Source organism: Cyprinodon tularosa, unplaced genomic scaffold (genome assembly GCF_016077235.1).
Source record: "Cyprinodon tularosa strain WSP-4 unplaced genomic scaffold, ASM1607723v1 ctg864, whole genome shotgun sequence".
Classification (NCBI taxonomy): Eukaryota; Metazoa; Chordata; class Actinopteri; order Cyprinodontiformes; family Cyprinodontidae; genus Cyprinodon; species Cyprinodon tularosa.
Window position 1 is genome coordinate 35,807 of NW_024039634.1, and position 8,570 is coordinate 44,376.

At 38.2% G+C, this 8,570-nt stretch overlaps 1 long non-coding RNA gene across 1 annotated transcript; it reads right to left on the reverse strand.

Annotated features, from left to right (window-relative positions):
* Positions 1-7,527: 7,527 nt before the first annotated feature.
* Positions 7,528-8,368, reverse strand: LOC119775304. The gene is made up of 4 exons (XR_005279630.1): positions 8,240-8,368; positions 8,002-8,122; positions 7,774-7,913; positions 7,528-7,680 (listed from the first exon to the last, which is right to left on the reverse strand). It is a non-coding gene; the product is annotated as an uncharacterized LOC119775304 (long non-coding RNA).
* Between the last annotated feature and the right edge of the window lie 202 nt (positions 8,369-8,570).

An 8,570-nucleotide genomic window follows, 5' to 3' on the forward strand; every position in this document is an offset into this window, starting at 1 on the left:
AGTTCCAGTGTCTCTGTTATTCAGTAAAAAAACACAGCTTGCAATATTTAATCACTGATCTGTTTCAAGCAAACTAAAAGGAGATATGATCTAAGTTTCAAGGTCATTCACCTTGGTCTAGGAGAGGCCAGTTGTAGGGATCTTAAAGTTAAAAATCCAGCATCAACTGCATTACTGAGACTCACAGTCTGAGTAGCAAGTTTAGGCATGGAGAGACACCTGTGCCTGCCCGGAACTGCAAACTGTTTATTTTAATAGGCTTTTGTTTTTTACTCTGAAGTGGCCAAATTTTGTATCATTCTTATCTTGTCAATCACACAATTCAACCAATCCAAACAAAAAGCAAAGGCAACTTCCAAAAAGGTTCATTGAGGCTGCTGTGATCATAGGAGCTGTTGAGATGTGCTGTTGTGCCTTTATTATGTAGCTATTATGAGAGACACCAGCTCTAATTACACATTATACACAGACAAAAGTTAATAACACGTATAGAAAACAATGACTAGCATCCATACAATATACTGAAAATGTAACAGAAGAACAGATGTTAATGGACTGTTGCATGTAGTATTCAAACAAAGTGCAGCTTGTGCTGAAATGAGCTGGTGTATTGGAGGGAGATATAGTTACTGCCAGCAGGGAGATGATTGCCTTTGCAGGATTGTGAAATTAACTGTTCTTGTCTATTTGTTTCTGATGAGAGATGGAAAGAGTATCCAAAAACCCAAGTAAAAGTAAAAAGTAGCCTTTTTTACTGTTATTTGAGTTTTTCTATACTCAAGCAACAGTAAAGAAGTATTTGGTTAAAAGGCTACTCAAATATTGAGTAACTGATCTAGTTACTATTCATGACCATAACAACTAATTTAATATTTTACAAAATGATGTAAAACTAAACAAAATATCAAGTGATCTCCAAATTCTGGTGTTCAAAAGAATCTGAATAAAATAAACATAACAAACCGTCTTAAACTATAAATAAATCAGGTGGAATGACTTAGACTTAGACAGACTTTATTGTCATTTTGTACAAACAAAGTATGTACAAAAAGAAATTTCGTTCAGTGCAGCTCTCGAGACATTTGCATTAAAAAAGTGCAGTAGTGATAAAATGTAAACATACGACTGGTATATGCTTTACAGATTACAACATTCAGCCCTTTTATTATTTTTTTTTAATCCCATTTTATACAACATTCAGCAGTCTAATGGCGGTGGAGCTGAAGCTGTTGCACAATCTGCTGGACCTGCAGCCAAGGCTTCGAAGTCTGTCATAAACTTGGGACAGATGGACCCAGGATTCAAGGTGAGACAGTCAGTAGGAAAGTTCAAAACGTTTATTAAAAATAAAAACATAAACAAACCAAAACTAAAGTGGAGCTGCTAGGATCTGTGACTCGTGGATGCCCAATCTCAAACACTGGTTCAACAGTACAGTCCATCTCCCTGGAAAGGAGTGCAATCCAGCCGCTGGACTGAAGACTGATGCGGCATGCCCAGAGTGTCCATGGTGCAGCAGTCCCTGAGGATTTGCAGGAAGCCGATCCTGGACAGGGATTTAGAACAGGCGGAACAGGCAGGATCCAGGCATCAGGTGCAGACAGGCAGGCTTAGGGCTGCAGGGTAGCAGAGGCAGGACGTGGAACCAGAACTTGATGCAGGAGCTTTAAACTGGTCTCCACCTTTGAGCCAGGCTTACTGGAATAAACACTGATCCTCCCCGCGTACAGAGCCAAAAACCCAGAGGACCTGGTAGGGGAGGAACAGTGGAGGATTAGGAGACGAGACAGACACAAAACCCTCTTTCCACTGGCCACCAGGATTCAGAACATGAATCTTGGAGAAAACAGAACTGAACAGAAAACAAAATATAATTATCTGGCCCTGAATGCTCAAGCTGAACAGAATATAAACCAAAGGAAACAGCTGAGAGGAATACATGATAATTGCAGCAGGGTGGGAAAACAGCAGGTGAAAGAAATAACCAATTCAGGTGGAACAATCAGGCCAGATCATGACACCCAGAAGGCGACAGGGAGAACTGTGCATGATAGGGGTGTGAGGAGTCATATTAAAATCCCCCACAGTATTTAACACAGTATTTAACACCAAACCAGATAGGAACTCTGAAAACTCATCTAAAAATTCAGAGTAAGGACCTGGTTACAAAAATAAGAGGTTTTCTTGCTATTTGTAGTCATTTTAAAAAACATAAAAAGATACAGACACAGACTACATAGGATAACTTTCGATTCTTTAAGCATTTCAGGTTCATTTTCATCATGATACTTTAATACTTGTGCACAAATTTTATATATTTTTGACATTTTTGACAGTAATAATAAATAACCACTTGAAGCCATGTATAAAAAATATAAATCAGACAGACGTTTTCCTATGGTCTTCCTTACTTAAGGAGACCTAATAGAAATTAAGCTAGAGGAAAGAAAAACATAAAGCAAGAAAAAGCCATTTCTTTGGCTTGGGAGTATCTCTAATTACACTAATGGATAGACTGAAATGTATATCCCCCTATTTTTAGATAGATGGACAATTAAACCCTCTTAGGAGCTTGGAGCAAAAATAAAAAACCATCAGCTTCAAGGAGCTTCATCCTTGCCCTATATGGTTAAAACCTGTAGATCACTGAATCCATCTAAAACAAGCTATATTGAGACACTGAAATGTTATACAAATTTAAGATAGCAGCTGACCTCTGCCGGCAAAGATAACTTTGTCCTTCAAGCATAAAGCTCTCAGTTAACGAAGCCTGTAACATTGCACAGTACAACAAGCTGCACTGCTGTTCCCACCAGTTGCCGTGTTACCAGTTCAAAGAGCAGCCACCTTCAGAGGGAGCTTTTTGAAAAGGCCACCTGAGATGTCAATGCCCCATGATGTGTTTTTCATTTTCTCAGCTCATTCACCACAAAATATTTTTTTTTACCAATCTTTATATATATATATTTATCATGCAACATGTTTGTGTTTCTATTCTCTTTGTTGTGTCAGACTTTCTGACAATCTGTGTCACCCATTAAACTGTATAATATGTTTTCTGTTTGGGGAGTCACAATAAGGTGAAAACTATTAGCATACAACAAATAGAAGAACAAAGTCCAAAGAGGAGACAGAGACAAAGAAGAGCAAAAAGTGATTGCTCTTGCGGCTTCTATCCACAATCAACCACTGCTGGGGATATTGGTTACATCCACCTTATTGATCTATGCATTTAACACCTCCACACATCCCTGCACACAGACACATCCGTGTTGGGATAGTACAATTTGATCTCTAAGCCACACAAACATGTCTCTTTACAATTTTGCTTTTACAATTTATTGTTAACATTTATGGTCCCCTAAAAGTCACTACTGGAATTGTCAAATAATATATGGTTCTTTCCACAATCATATATTGATTGTTTATTTTTCAAACAAATCCAAAACATGGGCATCTACTTAAGTGCATGCAAAAGCACTTAAAGCCCTGTGGTGTATGCTGGGCGAATTGGGGGGCATGCGCCACTGTTCCAGAATGAAATCAAAAGATTTGATAAAACCACTGGGCATAAGCAACAACTAAAGTGAGGTAAACAAAGTAACATAGTGGTAGAGGCGTATGAAGGTTACAGAAATACATATAGTTACACACAGGAACACGGAACATAGGTTTTCAGAATACTTCCACTCTGGGACCAGGTTATATCCTTTAGGTCTCTCCATGTACTGGATCCTTGTTGTTGCCCTGCCTTGATGACCAACTGCCTTTGAAGAGACTCACCACCCCGTGAACAAGGACTTTATTTGATCAGCACTAAAACGAGGGCTGTAGAAATACAAAAGCTTGGCTCTTTCCCTTGCAGTGGCTTACCCGAAGAATCACTGGTGATGAGGATTGACATGGCAAGTTCTTCAGGGGAATAGCAGTTGTTGACCCTCTTAAGTTGAAAAGGTAAAAGGGTTATTTGAGGGTATTTTGCCTTTGAGGCAGAGAACTGGATTTAGACCTGGATAAACCCTGATGCAATCTGTACTGCAGTGGGGTGTCCAGAAAGCAGATCAGCACTATAAACACAGCAAAAGTTAACATGCACCTGTCTGATATTGGAAAATAAATTCAAACTGACCAGTGTCCCCTTAAGCGACTAAAAAGGCAGTCTGGCACATGTATGCAACTGTATTCTATATATGTTGGGCCTAAACACCAACAAGCAACATTGAAATAAAAGTTAACTATGTACTTAAATAGTAACATCTTCAATGTCCAAAATGAGAGCCAACTGATTCATGGTCAGGTTAATCATCCAGTGGCAAAAGGGTCCTTTTGTTCTTTGATAAATTGGCAAAAATATCACCAAAAGGAAAATTGTATGCAAATATGCAGGTAAAAAAATAACCCTACACCTCTGTCCCCCCAAACACCAGACATCATTTAGATGTCGGTTTTTAGGCTAAGTCTGGTCAGTCCATCATAGCTGATGATTTAGTTTGGAAATTTAGTCTGGAAATCATTGTTGATTTTGGGCTGTGGTTGATCTGTCTGATTTTGTCCCACTTTAGTCCTATAATAGACATTGAAAAGATGTTTCAAACACAGTTTTCAACATTTTTCAGCGATCTAAAAAATTACAGCTGTTCACCTTTTACTTTTCAACCAAATGAAAATGTCACTTGGACGTAAATAATTTAATCTTTTCAACCAGTTTTTGCTCGGGGGGCCACAACATATTAATTTAATTTAGAGTATATGAGGGCAATTAGCAGCTGATGTCACATCAATATACTTTACATATTAAACAGGTTGAATCTATATACAGAACTGTATTTGATCTTATTAAAACACTCAGTCCAAGTTCATTGTCATTTTAATATATTTCTTTACTATATTTTAAACTGTTATTTAACATAAATGGTAAATGGGCTGAAATTATATGGCTCTTATCTCGTCAAACTTTCCAGTCAAAGCAGTTAATATAATTGCTGCATTCAACTAATCACAATTAATAATTCAAACCCATGCATGTAACGAAACACAGATTAGATTCTATATGCAAAAATATTTTATAGATACCAAATTACTTCCTTATCTAAAAGAAATGTACATGCTTTATAAAGATGATAAGTGCCATTTAAAGCCAAAATTAAGTCAAGGTTGTTGTAATTGCTTTGTGCTTCTCTTTCAAATGTTCAAGTTTTGACTGGAAAATGGATTTACACCTCTATCTCTAAAGGGGAGTATAAGTATAATCATCACACCTGATCCTAAACTATTTGGTCAGTTGTAAATTAATGGTGCGAGTCTGTAATGTGAGTAAGTTCTGGGTTATTCACGTGACTCTCTGCTGCAGCTAAATTCATATTGATCAATATGTCATTGAGATGTATAGACCTCTCATGCATTAGACATGCAGATGTCAGGATCCACCCTGACCGCCTCTTTCCCCTCTGCCTTCCTGATTTGTTGAACCCTCCTCATGTATTAATGACACATTGATAGAGAGCTCTCCCATTACACCTACACCCACCTTTAACCTTGATGCTGAGCTGTGTTTGTGTGTCTGCCCTCAGTCATAGCTCTTCTATTATTTACCACTCGTCTCTGTCTGGGAAGGGCTTGTGTGTGAGGCCAGCAATCGCCTCTAGGTAAACAACCACTGCCAATGACACGGCCGACCCTCATCCCTCCTTTTGACCACATCTCATTTCAGATCGATATATTTTAAGTGAAGCCACATCCGTCGAAAACAAACTTTGCTTACGCTGTTGGTGTGTGTTTGTTTAATTTTAAGGAGAGGTTGCAGGTGTCATTTTCAGGGTTAGTCCTCTTGCCCTAAAGCTTGTCTTAAAGTGAAAGAGAGCCTATGAACCTGCCTCTACCGCCTCAGCTTCCCTGATCGTCTATTTGAAGAAAATCATTTAAAAGCATTGTGAACCCAGATTAGAAGATCCACATATGCCTCAATCTGTATATAAGCAGACCTAAATTTTCATCTATATTAGGGACTCTATAGGTAAACCCTGAATGTGTTGCAGTCCACAATTATTTAAAGTCAAAATAACTGACCTAATACATGGAATACAATGGAGATACACATAAAAAATATAGAAATGTCAAGGAGTGTAGTCTAACAGTTATTAAAAACAGAAAGAGTCTAACCTTTCCAGGAGTTTAAATATCTAAACCAAGTAAAATTGAAAGACATTAAAACAATCATCTAACCAAAACTACTGAGCTTCTCTATGGTTTGTTTCTGTTATACTGTAATATTTAAAAAAGCTTTTCTTCAAACCTTTTATATTCTAAATTTTTACAATTAAAGAGCGTTAACTATTTTCTACTTGAAACTTCTTTTAGATATTCAATTTATGAAGACCGACCAGAAACAAGCAAGTGGTTAAGCTAGCAAAGAATTTAGCAGCTTTTCTCGGCTTATTTTATGTGTCTGGGGCAGCAAAATAAAACAAAATATATTTCATTGTTTCGGTTATGTTATGTTTTACTTTGCTCCTTGTTTTCTAGTTTTTATTGGTTTAATTACTATTTTGTTGTAATTTCTAGATTTATGTTAGTTCTCATGTTGTCCTCTGTTGCCCTCTTGTGAGTGTGTGTTCCTTTCCCCTTGGCTCCCTCGTTGTCTCCTCACACCTGCTCCTTGTCAGCTCGTTAGCCCTCCCTTTGTCAGCTATTTATGCTCTCCCTCTGCTCTCACTCTTTGTTGGTTCCTCTGTTGTTGCTGGTCCTGTCTTCGCTGTAGTCATCTCCCCTCGTCTCTCCCTGGCTCCTTGTACTAGTGATGGGTTGATGAGGCATCATGAAACGTTTCGACACATTACCAAACTGTATTGATACTGTGTCGATACTGTGTCACTGAATACTGACACCTGCTGGACATTAAAAATCCCTACAGGCAACCTAGTTGACAGAGTTAACTGACACTGATTTGATGACCTATTATATACACTAATATGATGCAATTCATTGTATGATGCATTGTATTATTATTAAAACATATTTGATATTTTAGACACAGTCAATGAATGAGAACCTGCATCATAGTGTAATAATCTCTAAGTAAACATGTAGTAAATGAAGATGCTTGTTCACTGGTATTTTTTTTTTTACAATTTTTTATTCAAAAAAATAAGTTGTTGAAACGTTTTGAAATTCAGTCTGTTGCGCTTTTTTGATATTAGTTCTCCAGCTGTGGAAAACACCCGCTCACACGGCACAGATGAAGCTGGAGTGCACAAAAATTTTAAGGCCAGGCGGAAGAGGTTTGGATAAACCGTCCTTTGTTTTTTCCAATATACAAGAGGATCCTGGGACCTCGCAATATTGCCCTCTGCCATGTATCTCTGCACCTCAAGGATGGCATCAGCTGTGGCACTTTTGGTCTGCCTCCCCACTTCGAGATCAAAATGTTGCCAAAGGTCATCTTAAAAAAAAATAATAATAATTTAAAAAAAGTATTTTAGTACATGATTTACAAACAACAAAGGAATGATGCTCAATATCATGCCTGAATTGGGGGCAGACAGCTGTTGTGAAGATGTTCCCGGCTGGGGCTCATTTGAGCTTCCAACTATTGAGGCACATTCTGTCCGCAGCCTGCTGTACTTCCATTTTCGCTCGTTCCCGTTCCTCCACATACTTTTTGGCCAACAGTTGTTTGATGGTCTGAAAACCACACCAAGCAAACCAGAAGAAAATCAATATATTTAAAATAAATTTGATGAATAAACTACCACTTTAGATAATTTCCACACAAACCTTTCTGGTTGGCAAAACATATGAGGGCTCAAGGAGCTGAACCAGCTCCCTGAAGCCTTCATTCTCCACAACAGCGAGGGGCTGGCAGTCCTTTACAATGAAATTAAGCACAGCCTCATCAAGCATCTGCTTCCTGGAAGCTTGATGGTTAAAAATGAAAAAGTGTAAATTATTCAGAATTATCAATAAAACAAAGTCAGTAAGTTGTAAAATACCTGTATAGCCTACCTGAGTTCATCATGGGTGTATCATGGATTTCACTCTCATGCTTGGCCCTATAATGCCTCAGCATTGAGGAGGTGCTGTTATTTTAATATGCAAGCTCTGTTGAGCAATTGCGACATTTAACCTGTAGAAAATAACACGAACAGTAAACTAAAGGTCACTTTGAAATGAATTTCTACTCAGAAAATCAAGTGGAAACTCTGAAAGGAACAGGATGAAACAAGGAAATTAAAACAAATACCTTATTTTCCGAAATGACATCAAAGTGGTCCCACACGGCAGAAACCTTTCTTTTTGCTTGAGGAAGCTCCATAATTTTTGATGAATTTTATATTCGCAAAACACGCAAGATTGTTTTGGCAGATGCGCTGCCTTATAAAGGCTTATCAATCAGTTCGAAACATCGGTCACGTGACCGATACAGGAACTGTTTCGGTCACGTGACTTTTCCGTAGCGATACACACGTCGACACAGGTTTCGCTCTATGAGACCGACACATGCGCCGACGCATCGGTGTTGCCCGACCCATCAATACCTTGTACGTGTTTTCCCTTGATGTCTCCATGGTTCT